Source organism: Dermacentor variabilis, chromosome 11 (genome assembly GCF_050947875.1).
Source record: "Dermacentor variabilis isolate Ectoservices chromosome 11, ASM5094787v1, whole genome shotgun sequence".
Lineage (NCBI taxonomy): Eukaryota > Metazoa > Arthropoda > Arachnida > Ixodida > Ixodidae > Dermacentor > Dermacentor variabilis.
Genome location: NC_134578.1, coordinates 117112235 through 117132047, shown reverse-complemented (window position 1 = coordinate 117132047; position 19813 = coordinate 117112235). Strand labels below are relative to the sequence as shown.

The 19813-nt window shown below is 40.9% G+C and overlaps 2 long non-coding RNA genes across 2 annotated transcripts; both read left to right on the top strand.

The window, feature by feature from the left end:
• The first annotated feature begins 6770 nt into the window (after nucleotides 1-6770).
• Nucleotides 6771-12283, top strand: LOC142564120 (uncharacterized). The gene is made up of 3 exons (XR_012824499.1): nucleotides 6771-7165; nucleotides 7924-8037; nucleotides 10410-12283. It is a non-coding gene; the product is annotated as an uncharacterized LOC142564120 (long non-coding RNA).
• A 2920-nt stretch (nucleotides 12284-15203) lies between these two features.
• LOC142564119 (uncharacterized) lies at nucleotides 15204-18835 on the top strand. The gene is made up of 3 exons (XR_012824498.1): nucleotides 15204-15545; nucleotides 16303-16416; nucleotides 18791-18835. It is a non-coding gene; the product is annotated as an uncharacterized LOC142564119 (long non-coding RNA).
• Nucleotides 18836-19813: the final 978 nt, after the last annotated feature.

Sequence of the window (19813 nt, the reverse complement as noted above, 5' to 3'; positions counted from 1 at the left end):
TGTATTGACGTCCTATGTACTGAATTCTATAAAGTAATTTTTATAGAATGTCTTTAAAACTTCTAACGCGGCCTGTCTATAGAATGGCTCTCCATTCGTTCTCTATAAATGTTCTATAGAGAGTGTATTGATATCATATGTACTAAATTCTATAAAATAATGTCTATAGAAAGTTCTTAACACTTCTAATGCGGCTTTTCTATAGACTGACTCTCCATTCACGCTCTATAAGCAGTCTATAGAGGGTTTATTGTCATCATATGTACAATATTCTATAAGATAATGTCTATAGAAAGTTTTTAACACTTCTAATGCGGCTTGTCTATAGACCGACTCTCCATTCACCCTCCATAAATGTTCTATAGAGGTCGTATTGACATTTTATGTACCAAATTCTATAGAAAAATTTTTATTGAACGTTTTCAGAAACGTTCTATAGAGGTCGTATTAACATCTTATGTGCCAAATTCTACAGAAAAAAATGTTTATAGAGCCTTTTCAGAACTTCTAATGCGGCCTGTCTATAGAATGACTCTACATTCACCATAATAATTCTATAGAGGTCGTGTTGACATCTTATGCACCAAATTCTATAGAAAAATTTATAGAACGTTTTCGGAACTTCTAATGCGGCCTGTCTCTAGACTGGCTCTCCATTCCCGTTCTAAAAATGTGCCATCATATGGCATATGTACTGAGTTCTATAAAGGAACGTTTATAGGACATTAAAGAAGCTAAAGTGCGGCCTGTCTAAGAACGGCTCTATATATTCACTCTATAAACAGTACCCAGTATCCAGTGCATCGCCGGATTATGGGTCCAGTGCCGCGCGCTGGATGCATGGGGCGCTGGGCATGCGCGGCGTACTGGGAGGCGCTGGTTACTGGTGCGAAAAACAGCTCTAGCGCGTTAAATACGCGGTGCCTAGACACCGTATGTATTTTTTGAATAGAGAAAGCAACAGAGAGCGTTTTAGTGAAATGAAAAACGAAAAAAGAACATGTAAAAACAGAAGTGCTCTGACCAGGATTCGATCGTCGCACCTGCAGATCCCCAGCCAGGATCACTACCACTACGCCACGCCAGCATACGAACATAGGCGGATAATTTAGCATACCAGAATCGAGAAGCACTTTTAGTTTCACAGAGAGGTCTTGCACAGATCTGGTAGATGCGCTATCGCCCAGCAACTAAAACTCACGCCTGTACCACAAAGAAAAAATTTGCTTTCCGTATTCAATAGTGTGCTCGGAAGTGCCATAACATCGACTTTCACTTGCGATTGATATTTTAACTTCGAAAAAAGTCCTAAATGAACCACCGACCCGGGACGCTGCATGAATGGGCTGTTCCTGCCGATTTCGATAGCCGTTTCTTGTTCTTCACGCGAGGGGTATGCTATGTTTTCTTAGTTCAGTGATGTCTTTCAGTCTACACGTCTGTCTAGTCATATATATTCGTCAGAGAAGCGCAGGCTAGTGCTGGGAGCCTTCGGCGACAGCACATATACCTGCGTTTATGACGCGTCACATCGGCGCTCCTCACTTCTTTTGCTGGCACTGTAGACATGAAAAAATTGTTTATTTAAAAGCACCGATGCGAAATCTGAAATATAAAGTAATTTATCCTTGTTAGACTCCTTGATTCTTGAGGTTAGACGCGCCGATAGCGTGCAGACGGACTCGGCGGATACGCTATGCCTAAGCTTCGGTGGGGACTGATCTCGGCGCGGGTAGCTGGCGAAAGCTAAAATGTGTGTATTTGAGCCTCAGAACTCTTTTTAGTACAATAGGGAAAGTGGAAGCGCACGAATCGCCTCATCCTTGTTATCGGTGCGATAATATAAAGCAGCGGTAGGCTTCCCCTTATGAAAATGGATTTAGAGTTCCTTTAGAACTCCTAATGAGTTCCTATGGAGTCAAAAGGGACTCTATAGGAACTCGCGATCTATAGAGTCGTCTACATAGAATCTCTATAAGAAGTCTATAGAAACCTTTCTATAGAAACAAGTCATTTCACACACAATAGATGTGCAATAGAGGGTGTATTGACGTCCTATGTACTGAATTCTATAAAGTAATTTTTATAGAATGTCTTTAAAACTTCTAACGCGACCTGTCTATAGAATGGCTCTCCATTCGTTCTCTATAAATGTTCTATAGAGAGTGTATTGATATCATATGTACTAAATTCTATAAAATAATGTCTATAGAAAGTTTTTAACACTTCTAATGCGGCTTTTCTATAGACTGACTCTCCATTCACGCTCTATAAGCAGTCTATAGAGGGTTTATTGTCATCATATGTACAATATTCTATAAAATAATGTCTATAGAAAGTTTTTAACACTTCTAATGCGGCTTGTCTATAGACCGACTCTCCATTCACCCTCCATAAATGTTCTATAGAGGTCGTATTGACATTTTATGTACCAAATTCTATAGAAAAATTTTTATTGAACGTTTTCAGAAACGTTCTATAGAGGTCGTATTAACATCTTATGTGCCAAATTCTACAGAAAAAATGTTTATAGAACCTTTTCAGAACTTCTAATGCGGCCTGTCTATAGAATGGCTCTACATTCACCATAATAATTCTATAGAGGTCGTGTTGACATCTTATGCACCAAATTCTATAGAAAAATTTATAGAACGTTTTCGGAACTTCTAATGCGGCCTGTCTCTAGACTGGCTCTCCTTTCCCGTTCTAAAAATGTGCCATCATATGGCATATGTACTGAGTTCTATAAAGGAACGTTTATAGGACATTAAAGAAGCTAAAGTGCGGCCTGTCTAAGAACGGCTCTATATTTTCACTCTATAAACAGTATACCCAGTATCCAGTGCATCGCCAGATGGGTCCAGTGCCGCGCGCTGGATGCATGAGGCGCTGGGCAAGCGCGGCTTACTGGGAAGCGCTGGTTACTGGTGCGAAAAACAGCTCTAGCGCGTTAAATACGCGGTGCCTAGACACCGTATGTATTTTTTGAATAGAGAAAGAAACAGAGAGCGTTTTAGTGCAATAAGAAACGAAAAAAAAAGAACATGTAAAAACAGAAGTCCTGTGACCAGGAATCGATCGTCGCACATGCAGATCCCCAGCCCGGCTCATCCCTTATGAAAATGGATTTAGAGTTCCTTTAGAACTCCTAATGAGTTCCTATGGAGTCAAAAGGGACTCTATAGGAACTCGCGATATATAGAGTCGTCTGCATAGAATCTCTATAAGAAGTCTATAGAAACCTTTCTATAGAAACAAGTCATTTCACACACAATAGATGTGCAATAGAGGGTGTATTGACGTCCTATGTACTGAATTCTATAAAGTAATTTTTATAGAATGTCTTTAAAACTTCTAACGCGACCTGTCTATAGAATGGCTCTCCATTCGTTCTCTATAAATGTTCTATAGAGAGTGTATTGATGTCATATGTACTAAATTCTATAAAATAATGTCTATAGAAAGTTTTTAACACTTCTAATGCGGCTTTTCTATAGACTGACTCTCCATTCACGCTCTATAAGCAGTCTATAGAGGGTTTATTGTCATCGTATGTACAATATTCTATAAAATAATGTCTATAGAAAGTTTTTAACACTTCTAATGCGGCTTGTCTATAGACCGACTCTCCATTCACCCTCCATAAATGTTCTATAGAGGTCGTATTGACATTTTATGTACCAAATTCTATAGAAAAATTTTTATTGAACGTTTTCAGAAACGTTCTATAGAGGTCGTATTAACATCTTATGTGCCAAATTCTACAGAAAAAATGTTTATAGAACCTTTTCAGAACTTCTAATGCGGCCTGTCTATAGAATGGCTCTACATCCACCATAATAATTCTATAGAGGTCGTGTTGACATCTTATGCACCAAATTCTATAGAAAAATTTATAGAACGTTTTCGGAACTTCTAGTGCGGCCTGTCTCTAGACTGGCTCTCCATTCCCGTTCTAAAAATGTGCCATCATATGGCATATGTACTGAGTTCTATAAAGGAACGTTTATAGGACATTAAAGAAGCTAAAGTGCGGCCTGTCTAAGAACGGCTCTATATTTTCACTCTATAAACAGTACCCAGTATCCAGTGCATCGCCGGATTATGGGTCCAGTGCCGCGCGCTGGATGCATTGGGCGCTGGGCAAGCGCGGCGTACTGGGAGGCGCTGGTTACTGGTGCGAAAAACAGCTCTAGCGCGTTAAATACGCGGTGCCTAGACACCGTATGTATTTTTTGAATAGAGAAAGCAACAGAGAGCGTTTTAGTGCAATGAAAAACGAAAAAAAGAACATGTAAAAACTGAAGTGCTCTGACCAGGATTCGATCGTCGCACCTGCAGATCCCCAGCCCGGATCACTACCGCTACGCCACGCCAGCATACGAACACAGGCGGATAATTTAGCATACCAAAATCGAGAAGCACTTTTAGTTTCACAGAGAGAAGTCTTGCACAGACGTGGTAGATGCGTTATCGCCCAGCAACTAAAACTCACGCCTGTACCACAAAGAAAAATTTGCTTTCCGTATTCAATAGTGTGCTCGGAAGTGCCATAACATCGACTTTCACTTGCGATTGGTATTTTAACTTCGAAAAAAGTCCTAAATGAACCACCGACCAAGGACGCTGCATGAATGGGCTGTTACTGCCGATTTCGATAGCCGTTTCTTGTTCTTCACGCGAGGGGTATGCTATGTTTTCTTAGTTTAGTGATGTCTTTCAGTCTACACGTCTGTCTAGTCATATATATTCGTCAGAGAAGCGCAGGCTAGTGCTGGGAGCCTTCGGCGACAGCACATATACCTGCGTTTATGACGCGTCACATCGGCGCTCCTCACTTCTTGTGCTGGCACTGTAGACATGAAAAAATTGTTTATTTAAAAGCACCGATGCGAAATCTGAAATATAAAGTAATTTATCCTTATTAGACTCCTTGATTCTTGAGGTTAGACGCGCCGATAGCGTGCAGACGGACTCGGCGGATACGCTATGCCTAAGCTTCGGTGGGGACTGATCTCGGCGCGGGTAGCTGGCGAAAGCTAAAATGTGTTTATTTGAGCCTCAGAACTCTTTTTAGTACAATAGGGAAAGTGGAAGCGCACGAATCGCCTCAGCCTTGTTATCGGTGCGATAATATCAAGCAGCGGTAGGCTTCGAACTCGGGGTCTGTTCGAGCGCGTCTGAACGACTTCTGGATTTCATGTCCACTCCACAACACTGCGACAATGGCGATAACTCCCAATCATATGTTACGTGCGAACTACTAAAAAAGCGGCGTCCTCTGCGTTTGCATGGTTTCGTTCAAGAATTTAGCTATCCGCCTTGTCAAAAGGCAAAATGCAAAAAACGAAAGTGATTTTCATTGTCACATGTGCAGGAATAAACAAGGCAGCTCACGCACCTTTATTCCATGCTGCGACACGAAATAGTTCTATGACCCTAAGATATAGCGTTATTTAGGACAAGAGACTAGTATGAAGTGATGAAATTGTATAAAGCATTTAATATTCAGCAGCGCTCGTCCTTGCGTACTGGAGCCAGCGCGGCACAAACACAACCAGCGCAGTTTCCAATGCGACCGTCTCTTCCAGTGTGACCCAGCATTGCCCAGCTCTTATCCAGCGTTCTCACTGGTCTCGAGTGAGTCCCAGCGAGCGCCAGCGTACCCAGTGCGATCCAGTGCTTAAAAAAAAAAACAATAACAACGCGCTGATTTCACACTGGAAGGCACTGGAAGACGCTGGTTCTTGCAATCGGCATTTCCGAGGTTTTTTACTATGAAGTAAGAGCATCGTTAAAAAGACACTCATTGACGAAGGCAAACATCACACTAATCGAAATTAGGAAAACCAAAGAAATATAACGGAAGCGCGCATTGTGGTTTATATCGCATATGCAGGTAAATCACAAAGATGTATACCAAGAAACACTAAGCAAAACTGCGCCTTAGCAATCGCGTCATATCTATTTGCTGGCATGCAGTGACTGCAGCACTTGGGGCGGAAACACATCGAACGCCGCCGCACATTTCTGGCACACACCACTCAAATGCGACAAATGCACGCTGCAGAAACGATTTTTTTTTTTTTTAAGGAATCTTGAAAAGTCACGAACCACATGAGTGCGATCCGCGCATGATAAGCACATCGCCACGAAAGCAAGATAGGGAACACATAAGCGTAACCTGTGCCTCACGGGTAAAATTAAAAATCATCGTATATAAATTATGTTGCTGTGCGACGGACACAAGCGCACGGAAACATCACACACTGCACATGTGTACCTCCGAGGTTGTGTGGACAATTTCTGGGCTACATTTAAACGACAGCAGGAGGTTACTTCAATGAGAAACGAAGTGAGGGCGCATGTAGTGCAGGTAACGGCTGCGCATAAAGTCAGTTAGGGTTTTAAGGCCAGTGACCGAGGTTGAAATCGTTAAAATCACACCCCAGCAATAGCTTACGCAGGGTAAATTGCGCGGATCTTGAAGGCCATGCTTTTTGCTGACTACATGTGGCATAAGCGATTCAAAAGCAAGAATACTGCATGTAATTTATTTCTGGCCTAAACTATAGCACACAATATGAGCATGTCAATGTTTCTTCTTGTCTAGCAACATATGTATGTAGTTCGGCCCAAAACGGCACAAAACCTGCTGTAGTGGGTATTATTGTAGGAATCACGGAGGCCACAACAGCCGCACTATTATACAGACGGCGCTGGCAGCGCCGGTATTTTCGTATTCAACGCGTCAGGTAGAATACGAAGATACGGCGTGTTGTAATTGCTCCGTCTTCAACGGTTGTTGTGCGAGCTGCATCGATGTGTTTGTTTGATCGTGTGTTATTAGGTTTGCTGTAATGAAATGAGACGTAGTTCGCGAGCACGAAAGTGCCAGAAGATGGCTTGAGTCTCGCTGTAAGCACGCCGTATGCGTGGCGCGCCAGCTAAATGTGGACCAACGATTTTGATGCCGTGGAGTGCGTTCCCTTTGTCTCCGCTGGTTGTCGTGGAAAGCTTGGTGGACGGCGCAAAGAAGTAATGCGTATTATTAGCGTGCCTCAGCTCGTCCACCACCCAGCGGCTTGTTTGCTGCAAGTAACATCGCAGACGCATCACTGGAAACTTGGAGAGCGCCTTTCGACCTCGCCGTACTGTTGAAACGGTAAGCAATCGTGCTCGCCAACTACACGTGCGTTCATCCGTGTTGTGTGTGCTTCCCGTGTGTGTATAGAGTGCCTTGCGAACGTAGCAAGTGGAACACCCACGTCAACAGTGAACCCTGTGCTGATACTTGCTACGCGCTGGTTGTAAAAATTGTGTACGCAACTCTATTGCTACAGTGCGGAATTGATAATCCTGATAAGCGTTTGCTTCCGCTGAGAAAAGTTTCGGAAATCGTGTTCACCTTGTGCAGCTGTGCGTGAGCTCCCGCCTGTCTGCTAAAGTTGCATAGTAACGACCCGTCTACCTTTTCATCGATTCTTTCTTCAATGACGTTTCCTCACTTATAAATGCTTCGACGTTGTGCACAATCTCTGCTTACGAGGTTTTTGGCTAACGAACAGTTCTAGGGAAAAAATGTAAGCCAATCACAGCTTGCTACTAGAACAGCTTTATTTCCAAGACAAGATGTATTGACATAACTGACTTAACTAAACATGACAGGGGAACGTTGCCTATACTAAGTAATGGAAAAAACATTAAGATTAGATTGTAATCTGCTGCTGCGGCGCGTCCAAAACTTTATTTGATGTAGAGGTCCCTATTGTCATGACATTCGATAATTTCAAGCATTTGCTCTCTTTCCACATTAGTGCAGACATTGTTTTCATGACCCTTTTAGGTGCTGATTGCATGTTTTCACGATATCACAGCTTTATTGTGCCACTGCTATAAGCTAACATAGACCTCATTTTGTAGTGGCGAGGCCGTGACCCACAACATAAACTACAAGATCGAGGAGCCCCCAGAAATGCAGACCCTGTGGATATATGGCTGCAGCAGCATGGCGTGTGATCTGGATGGTCATGTCAGGTGTGTATGAAATGTATGTGTTCCAAAAAGGGGGCTTGGTGTCATTCATGGTGAATTTTGTCAACACATTCCATACTGCAGCTTACTAAAGAGACTAAATATTTATGCAACCTTATTGAACTTGCTACCTATTTGTGTGCATAGCCATTATGCCCACATTATTGTGTTCTGTATAAAACTATACCTAACCTTTCCTGATGTTTAGTATTTCTTTTGCGTAAGTTGCTTACCTGCAAGTTAAATATAATTTTTGCTTTGTACGTAGTGTATTTATGACTTTTTATTGTGGTTTTATTCTTTGAAAGCTATTTCCTATGCTGTACCCCTTATTTGCATAATTTTTTTTCTGTTTGTGCTACAATCTCGTGCAGTTTTCTGTGCATGTAGGAATTCGAAGTGTAGTGGACTAAATATGTCACAGGTCTAAGCACGTAGTGTGCACACCTTTGTTTATTATTGATATCTTTACAGTTACTTCTCTGTTCCCTTAGTAACAGCCACTGCGAAATACACATTTGGTGAGCTTTGATTTCTTGAAAATTAATATAATGGTCAGTATTTCCTATGCTGCATTTACTTCAGTAGTACATAGGCACAGACTGATATGGATACCTTGTGACCTACACAGGATGCCTTTTTTGTTTGTTGCATTAAAAATGGCGGCTCACCCACGTCCTACTATATATGTGGTATGCCTCATCGATTTCACTTGTCAATTTTTACAGTGGATGAAAACAGATGAACGATTGTAATCCAACATGAAGCCCCGTTGTGGAAATGTACGGCCAAGTTGGATGACCATACTGGTCTTTTGAATGAAATATGGTGGTCTCTTATACACATACGATACCGGCCAGTTTGCCCTATGTACACTTGACCACATGTGAAAGGGATACAGTACGCTGCCTGTGACACACACGCCAATTTTGGTGGTATCTTTCACCGAGCAAGCCTCCCTTGCCTGCTTGCCTTTCTCAATTCTCTTGCACACTGCTGTGCATATAGGCACCCCGACAAGAAAGGCTTGCTTAGATACCACTAAATTTGTCTTGTGTCTGTCAGAGGTAGTGTAGTCTATTCTTGTGATCATGTGTATATTTGGTCAAATGTACATGCAGCAGATTGGCCGGTGCCTCAACACGTGCCTCAGACAGCACCATAATTCACTCCCCGGATCAGTTGTTCGTCCCACTTGACCATGCACCGATGGGACTGGGGCTGCACGCCAGATTAGACTGTTCATCTGTTTTGTTCAGCTGCAACAACCAATTGACCAACAAATTCGCTGAGGAATGCCACATAAAAAGACTGGGTCACAATCTGTTTACTGAATTGTCTGCAACCTTCGTAGGAACAAATTTGTTTGTTGCAACTAGTTTTAGGCACGTTATTTCTTGTTAAATTTTCTGCTTGACCTACAGAGCAGTTATGCAATCAATTTTCAAAGAGACATGATTAGTATAATTTTTGTTTTCTGTTTTTCACATGCCATGTTGCAAGAAGGACCCTTTCTAATTAAAACTGAATTAACTTTTCAGTTGCAATTGGGAAGTCTTATCATTGCGTTTAGGATACATATCAGTGTACATACCTGTACTAGATTAGAAACTAATTGTTTCAATAACTCAAAAAGCACGAATATACTGTGTCCATTGTATCTGACAGTGACACTGCGACTGTGTTCCAAATACCACTAATTGGCAGTTATCCATCATAATTTGCGAAAACAACTTAAAACATTATTGTTCCCCATACAATGGATACTTACATGCATCATCATGATTGCTCAAGCTCCATGTGAGAAATTTATTATTGGCATATTAAGCATAGTACATACCAACTATGGCTAGCAGCGGATGGAATATTAATTTTGTCTACCGCTCAGCAATAGAAGCCAGCAGGTCATTCCCTTCTTTTCAAAAAATTTGTTTCCTATGCACAGTGTGACGTCTGTATAGGACTCTTAGCTCATGGGTGTTCCTGCTTGCTTATCTTATAAATTGGGAATGTGTTGTCATTGCAAGATGAGATTAAGGTGTGACTAGGCTGTTGTCGTTTGGAGATGCTTTTCGTCATCAGCAATGATATTCTACTGCCAGGCACATTGGCCCAGTGCTGATGTCACAGTATCTTGGGAAAGTAAAGATATTGTCAAAAGTGATTCTCAAAAGAACTGCCGCTGTTTGGCAGAGTGGTGGGGAGGTGGGGTGTTCTGCCACTTTTCTGTTAAAATTTTTTTCTGAAATACTGAAATGAAACTTAGCATAATGCTACAACTATATAGATATTTGTGGCATATTTGTGCCTGCTAATACATTATGGCTGAATGTTCATTACACCTTTTGAAAATTAATTTCAATTGTATTTTCCAGGCTCCAGCGTCGCCGTTACTAGACGGACCAAATGAGGCCAAAAACTAGCCTTTCCTCGCTCCTTTCCTGGGAAGTGAAATAGCAGGTGATCATGTAAGAATGAACTTGCAACATGTGAGCAGTAGCCAAAGCTCCATACAGGTCATGCTGGTGGTGGAATGATAAGACAAACCGCAATATTTATTTGTGTACTTATTCACTTAATATTTATTTATTCATATCTCGTGAATACTGTGCAGTTCTTCAGCAAGGAATCAGATAAAATAAAGAAATATCATTGCATCAAAGTAAACATGTTATTTCAAAAAGCATAATTCACGTAGCACAGTACCATGATAAAACATTCTCAGACAACTAGTCTGCTTTTGATACGAATTCATGAAAACTGCAAATTTTGAAGAAACAGAGCAGTAAGGTTAACAAATCTTACTCATAACTAAAAAATTAGATCACATTTCTGTTGGACCTAATACCATAATTTAATCTGGCAAATTAGAGATACCATATGCTGCTCTAATATACAATCACTAATTTATGAGTAGATGTGCGAAACTCTCAAACATTGCAACAATTTCATGTAAGCTGTAAATTCATATATAAAGTTTGTTGACTTTAGACATAGCAGATGGAGTCTGCAGAACTGTGATATCTCTTTCTGGCACAGTGACGGGGATTAGTAAGCTTCGTGGTGTTATTTTTCTTAAACCTGCCAAATAGTTGTTCCTGTAACAAGTTGAATTCTCAAATGCCACAAACTTCAAATTAGTGCTGTGGTTGTCTCAAAAGTATTTCTGTATTTTGGATGTATTTGAGTAGGAAAATTTACAGAATTAACGAACTTGTGCTAGTTCTTTATTTTTTTACACTTGCAAACTAAGTCCTTTTCCTTCAAGTTTTGCTATTTTCAGCAAATTTTAACAAATATTGATGGTTTTAATGTAAAACTATGATTTAAACATTTTTAAATGTATCAAACCTCATCAAATTTGATTCCATAGTTGCCGAGAAAAACTATTTTACTGTTTATGTGCATTGCATAGGAGCTCCTGAGCTAAATCTTTTTAGTCATTGCGTGTGTCGGTCTGGTTTGTATTTCTCACCCTAATTAGAATATTGGCTCTGATCTCAAAATTGTTTCCCTTACAACGAAATACAAGCTTTTAAACTTTGTACAATATATGCTGTACTGCTCTATGAAAACCACTGTTTGCCACATTTTTGCAGGGCCTGCCAGTGCTAATTTTACACATAAACATAGACTAATATGCTGTGTGGTTTCGGTATATGGTGTACTTATCTGTGAAAGCCATTATTTGCCACATTTTCGCAGCGACTGCCAGTGTTATTTTTGCACTTAAACAAACTAAAATGCTGTGTCGTTTCGTCAGGCTGACACAACATTGCAGTGCACATTCATATCAGTCTATTTTCAGGCTTTAGTATCCAACCGTTCAATGTGCACTGCTGGAACAGGCACTCCTTTTGCAGTTTTAGTGGTATGGTTTCTTGTCCTAGTCAAGCCTGTTATTGCCAGGTGTCAACTGTAATCAAGTCTGCCACTGATTCTTTTACCTCATGTTTCGCGTGTTTGCACCACCAGCTTGACCTGAGAAGCATGTTGGCAGCTACAGTTTGTGTGTTGCAAGTTCGAGTCTGAAGCGTGTATGTCACATATATGAAGTATGTATCTAGTCTGAAGTGCAATAAACATTTCAAACTGAATACTTTGTGGTTGTAGCACCAATTATTTTGCCACTGCATTTACTGTAGTCCTTATTGCCTACAGTAGAACTTTGGTAAATTGCAAGTTCTTTACACATATCGGCCTAGCTTTTATAGGCATTTGCTTGTAGGTACTCGAAAGCAACTGCATAGAAATATTCTATAGAATTTTGTCTTTAGCGTCTCTAAAGCAACTCGATAGAAATATTCTATAGAAATTTGCCTATAGCATCTCTAAAGCAACTCGATAGAAATATTCTATAGAAATTTGCCTTTAGCATCTCTAAAAAAACTCGATAGAAGTATTCTATAGAAATTTGTCTTTAGCATCTCTAAAGAAACTCGATAGAAATATTCTATAGAAATTTGTCTTTAGCATCTCTAAAGAAACTCGATAGAAATATTCTATAGAAATTTGTCTTTAGCATCTTTAAAGCAACTCGATAGAAATGTTCTATAGAAATGCGTCTTTAGAGTTCCTATAAGAATGCGGTGGCCAAATAACTTTTGAAACTCTATAGGAAAATTCTATAGGCAATCAAAATAAACACAATAGAGTTCTATAGAGAACATTCAAAAGACTTTCTAAAAAAACACATTAAAAATTTTTGTAAGGGATAACCGCTACGCCACGCCAGCATACGACCACAGGCGGATAATTTAGCATACCAAAATCGAGAAGCACTTTTAGTTTCACAGAGAGAAGTCTTGCACAGACGTGGTAGATGCGCTATCGCCCAGCAACTAAAACTCACGCCTGTACCACAAAGAAAAATTTGCTTTCCGTATTCAATAGTGTGCTCGGAAGTGCCATAACATCGACTTTCACTTGCGATTGATATTTTAACTTCGAAAAAAGTCCTAAATGAACCACCGACCCGGGACGCTGCATGAATGGGCTGTTACTGCCGATTTCGATAGCCGTTTCTTCTTCTTCACGCGAGGGGTATGCTATGTTTTCTTAGTTCAGTGATGTCTTTCAGTCTACACGTCTGTCTAGTCACATATATTCGTCAGAGAAGCGCAGGCTAGTGCTGGGAGCCTTCGGCGACAGCACATATACCTGCGTTTATGACGCGTCACATCGGCGCTCCTCACTTCTTGTGCTGGCACTGTAGACATGAAAAAATTGTTTATTTAAAAGCACCGATGCGAAATCTGAAATATAAAGTAATTTATCCTTGTTAGACTCCTTGATTCTTGAGGTTAGACGCGCCGATAGCGTGCAGACGGACTCGGCGGATACGCTATGCCTAAGCTTCGGTGGGACTGATCTCGGCGCGGGCAGCTGGCGAAAGCTAAGATGTGTGTATTTGAGCCTCAGAACTCTTTTTAGTACAATAGGGAAAGTGGAAGCGCACGAATCGCCTCATCCTTGTTATCGGTGCGATAATATCAGGCAGCGGTAGGCTTCGAACTCGGGGTCTGTTCGAGCGCGTCTGAACGACTGCTGGATTTCATGTCCACTCCACAACAATGCGACAATGGCGATAACTCCCTATCATACGTTACGTGCGAACTACTAAAAAAGCGGCGTCCTCTGCGTTTGCATGGTTTCGTTCAAGAATTTAGCTATCCGCCTTGTCAAAAGGCAAAATGCAAAAAACGAAAGTGATTTTCATTGTCACATGTGCAGGAATAAACAAGGCAGCTCACGCACCTTTATTCCATGCTGCGACACGAAATAGTTCTATGACCCTAAGATATAGCGTTATTTAGGACAAGAGACTAGTATGAAGTGATGAAATTGTATAAAGCATTTAATATTCAGCAGCGCTTGTCCTTGCGTACCGGAGCCAGCGCGGCACAAACACAACCAGCGCAGTTTCCAATGCGACCGTCTCTTCCAGTGTGACCCAGCATTGCCCAGCTCTTATCCAGCGTTCTCACTGGTCTGGAGTGAGTCCCAGCGAGCGCCAGCGTACCCAGTGCGATTCAGTGCTTAAAAAAAAAAATAACAACGCGCTGATTTCACACTGGAAGGCACTGGAAGACGCTGGTTCTTGCAATCGGCATTTCCGAGGTTTTTTACTATGAAGAGCATCGTTAAAAAGACACTCATTGACGAAGGCAAACATCACACTAATGTAAATTAGGAAAACCAAAGAAATATAACGGAAGCGCGCATTGTGGTTTATATCGCATATGCAGGTAAATCACAAAGATCTATACCAAGAAACACTAAGCAAAACTGCGCCTTAGCAATCGCGTCATATCTATTTGCTGGCATGCAGTGACTGCAGCACTTGGGGCGGAAACACATCGAACGCCGCCGCACATTTCTGGCACACACCACTCAAATGCGACAAATGCACCCTGCAGAAACGATTTTTTTTTTCAAGGAATCTTGAAAAGTCACGGACCACATGAGCGCGATCCGCGCATGATAAGCACATCGCCACGAAAGCAAGATAGGGAACACATAAGCGTAACCTGTGCCTCACGGGTAAAATTAAAAATCATCGTATATAAATTATGTTGCTGTGCGACGGACACAAGCGCACGGAAACATCACACACTGCACATGTGTACCTCCGAGGTTGTGTGGACAATTTCTGGGCTACATTTAAACGACAGCAGGAAGTTACTTCAATGAGAAACGAAGTGAGGGCGCATGTAGTGCAGGTAACGGCTGCGCATAAAGTCAGTTAGGGTTTTAAGGCCAGTGACCGAGGTTGAAAGCGTTGAAATCACACCCCAGCAATAGCTTACGCCGGGTAAATTGTCCGGATCTTGAAGGCCATGCTTTTTGCTGACTACATGTGGCATAAGCGATTCAAAAGCAAGAATACTGCATGTAATTTATTTCTGTCCTAAACTATAACACATAATATGACCATGTCAATGTTTCTTCTTGTCTAGCAACATATGTATGTAGTTCGGCCCAAAACGGCACAAAACCTGCTGTAGTGGGTATTATTGTAGGAATCACGGAGGCCACAACAGCCGCACTATTATACAGACGGCGCTGGCAGCGCCGGTATTTTCGTATCCAACGCGACAGGTAGAATACGAAGATACGGCGTGTTGTAATTGCTCCGTCTTCAACGGTTGTTGTGCGAGCAACATCGATGTGTTTGTTTGATCGTGTGTTATTAGGTTTGCTGTAATGAAATGAGACGTAGTTCGCGAGCACGAAAGTGCCAGAAGATGGCTTGAGTCTCGCTGTAAGCACGCCGTATGCGTGGCGCGCCAGCTAAATGTGGACCAACGATTTTCATGCCGTGGAGTGCGTTCCCTTTGTCTCCGCTGGTTGTCGTGGAAAGCTTGGTGGACGGCGCAAAGAAGTAATGCGTATTATTAGCGTGCCTCAGCTCGTCCACTACCCAGCGGCTTGTTTGCTGCAAGTAACATCGCTGACGCATCACTGGAAACTTGGAGAGCGCCTTTCGACCTCGTCGTACTGTTGAAACGGTAAGCAATCGTGCTCGCCAACTACACGTGCGTTCATCCGTGTTGTGTGTGCTTCCCGTGTGTGTATAGAGTGCCTTGCGAACGTAGCAAGCGGAACACCCACGTCAACAGTGAACGCTGTGCTGATACTTGCTACGCGCTGGTTGTAAAAATTGTGTACGCAACTCTATTGCCACAGTGCGGAATTGATAATCCTGATAAGCGTTTGCTTCCGCTGAGAAAAGTTTCGGAAATCGTGTTCACCTTGTGCAGCTGTGCGTGAGCTCCCGCCTGTCTGCTAAAGTTGCACAGTAACGACCCGTCTACCTCTTCATCGATTCTTTCTTCAATGACGTTTCCTCACTTATAAATGCTTCGACGTTGTGCACAATCTCTGCTTACGAGGTTTTTGGCTAACGAACAGTTCTAGGGAAAAAATGTAAGCCAGTCACAGCTTGCTAATAGTACAGCTTTATTTCCAAGACAAGATGTGTTGACATAACTGACTTAACTAAACATGACAGGGGAACGTTGCCTATACTAAGTAATGGAAAAAACATTAAGATTAGATTGTAATCTGCTGCTGCGGCGCGTCCAAAACATTATTTGATGTAGAGGTCCCTATTGTCGTGACATTCCATGATTTCAAGCATTTGCTCTCTTTCCACATTAGTCCAGACATTGTTTTCATGACCCTTTTAGGTGCTGATTGCATGTTTTCACGATATCACAGCTTTATTGTGCCACTGCTATAAGCTACATAGACCTCATTTTGTAGTGGCGAGGCCGTGACCCACAACATAAACTACAAGATCGAGGAGCCCCCAGAAATGCAGACCCTGTGGATATATGGCTGCAGCAGCATGGCGTGTCATCTGGATGGTCATGCCAGGTGTGTATGAAATGTATGTGTTCCAAAAAGGGGGCTTGGTGTCATTCATGGTGAATTTTGTCAACACATTCCATACTGCAGCTTACTAAAGAGACTAAATATTTATGCAACCTTATTGAACTTGCTACCTATTTGTGTGCATAGCCATTATGCCCACATTATTCTGTTCTGTATAAAACTATACCTAACCTTTCCTGATGTTTAGTATTTCTTTTGCGTAAGTTGCTTACCTGCAAGTTAAATATAATTTTTGCTTTGTACGTAGTGTATTTGACTTTTTATTGTGGTTTTATTCTTTGAAAACTATTTCCTATGCTGTACCCCTTATTTGCACAATTTTTTTTCTGTTTGTGCTACAATCTCGTGCAGTTTTCTGTGCATGTAGGAATTCGAAGTGTAGTGGACTAAATATGTCACAGGTCTAAGCACGTAGTGTGCACACCTTTGTTTATCATTGATATCTTTACAGTTACTTCTCTGTTCCCTTAGTAACAGCCACTGCGAAATACACATTTGGTGAGCTTTAATTTCTTGAAAATTAATATGATGGTCAGTATTTACTATGCTGCATTTACTTCAGTAGTACATAGGCACAGACTGATATGGATACCTTGTGACCTACACAGGATGCCTTTTTTGTTTGTTGCATTAAAAATGGCGGCTCACCCACATGTCTTACTATATATGTGGTATGCCTCATCGATTTCACTTGTCAATTTTTACAGTGGATGAAAACAGATGAACGATTGTAATCCAACATGAAGCCCCGTTGTGGAAATGTACGGCCAAGTTGGATGACCATACTGGTCTTTTGAATGAAATATGGTGGTCTCTTATACACATACGATACCGGCCAGTTAGCCCTATGTACACTTGACCACATGTGAAAGGGACACAGTACGCTGCCTGTGACACACACGCCAATTTTGGTGGTATCTTTCACCGAGCAAGCCTACCTTGCCTGCTTGCCTTTCTCAATTCTCTTGCACACTGCTGTGCATATAGGCACCCCGACAAGAAAGGCTTGCTTAGATACCACTAAATTTATCTTGTGTCTGTCAGAGGTAGTGTAGTCTATTCTTGTGATCATGTGTATATTTGGTCAAATGTACATGCAGCAGATTGGCTGGTGCCTCAACATGTGCCTAAGACAGCACCATAATTCACTCCCCGGATCAGTATGTTCATCCCAGTTGACCATGCACCGATGGGACTGTGGCTGCACGCCAGATTTAGACTGTTCATCTGTTTTGTTCAGCTGCGGCAACCAATTGACCAACAAATTCGCTGAGGAATGCCACATAAAAAGACTGGGTCACAATCTGTTTACTGAATTGTCTGCAACCTTCGTAGGAACAAATTTGTTTGTTCCAACTAGTTTTAGGCACGTTATTTCTTGTTAAATTTTCTGCTTGACCTACAGAACAGTTATGCAATCAATTTTCAAAGAGACATGATTAGTATAATTTTTGTTTTCTGTTTTTCACATGCCATGTTGCGAGAAGGACCCTTTTTAATTAAAACTGAATTAACTTTTCAATTGCAATTGGGAAGTCTTATCATTGCGTTTAGGATACATATCAGTGTACATACCTGTACTAGATTAGAAACTAATTGTTTCAATAACTCAAAAAGCACGAATATACTGTGTCCATTGTATCTGACAGTGACACTGCGACTGTGTTCCAAATACCACTAATTCGCAGTTATCCATCATAATTTGCGAAAACAACTTAAAACATTATTGTTCCCCATACAATGGATACTTACATGCATCATCATGATTGCTCAAGCTCCATGTGAGAAATTTATTATTGGCATATTAAGCATAGTACATACCAACTATGGCTAACAGCGGATGGAATATTAATTTTGTCTACCGCTCAGCAATAGAAGCCAGTAGGTCATTCCCTTCTTTTCAAAAAATTTGTTTCCTATGCACAGTGTGACGTCTGTATAGGACTCTTAGCTCATGGGTGTTACTGCTTGCTTATCTTATAAATGGGCAATGTGTTGTCATTGCAAGATGAGATTAATGTGTGACTAGGCTGTTGTCGTTTGGAGATGCTTTTTGTCATCAGCAATGATATTCTACTGCCAGGCACATTGGCCCAGTGCTGATGTCACAGTATCTTGGGAAAGTAAAGATATTGTCAAAAATGATTCTCAAAAGAACTGCCACTGTTTGGCAGAGTGGTGGGGAGGTGGGGTGTTCTGCCACTTTTCTGTTATAATTTTTTTCTGAAATACTGAAATGAAACTTAGCATAATGCTACAACTATATAGATACTTGTGGCATGTTTGTGCCTGCTAATACATTATGGCTGAATGTTCATTACACCTTTTGAAAATTAATTTCAATTGTATTTTCCAGGCTCCAGCGTCGCCGTTACTAGACGGACCAAATTAGGCCAAAAACTAGTCTTTCCTCGCTCCTTTCCTGGGAAGTGAAATAGCAGGTGATCATGTAAGAATGAACTTGCAACATGTGAGCAGTAGCCAAAGCTCCATACAGGTCATGGTGGTGGTGGAATGATAAGACAAACCGCAATATTTATTTGTTTAGTTATTCACTTAATATTTATTTATTCATATCTCGTGAATACTGTGCAGTTTTTCAGCAAGGAATCAGATAAAATTAAGAAATATCATTGCGTCAAAGTAAACATGTTATTTGAAAAAGCATAATTCACGTAGCACAGTACCATGATAAAACATTTTCAGACAACTAGTCTGCTTTTGATATGAATTCATGAAAACTGCAAATTTTGAAGAAACAGAGCAGTAAGGTTAAGAAATCTTACTCATAACTAAAAAATGAGATCACATTTCTGTTGGACCTAATACCATAATTTAATCTGGCAAATTAGAGATACCATATGCTGCTCTAATATACAATCACTAATTTATGATTAGATGTGCGAAACTCTCAAACATTGCAACAATTTCATGTAAGCTGTAAATTCATATATAAAGTTTGTTGACTTTAGACATAGCAGATGGAGTCTGCAGAACTGTGATATCTCTTTCTGGCACAGAGACGGGGATTAGTAAGCTTCGTGGTGTTATTTTTCTTAAACCTGCCAAATAGTTCTTCCTGCAACAAGTTGAATTCTCAAATGCCACAAACTTCAAATTAGTGCTGTGGTTGTCTCAAAAGTATTTCTGTATTTTGGATGTATTTGAGTAGGAAAATTTACAGAAATAACGAACTTGTGCTAGTTGTTCTTTATTTTTTTACCGTTGCAAACTCAGTCCTTTTCCTTGAAGTGTTGCTATTTTCAGCAAATTTTAATAAATACTGATGGTTTTAATCTAAAACTATGATTTAAACATTTTTAAATGTATCAAACCTCATCAAATTTGATTCCATAGTTGCCGAGAAAAACTCTTTTAC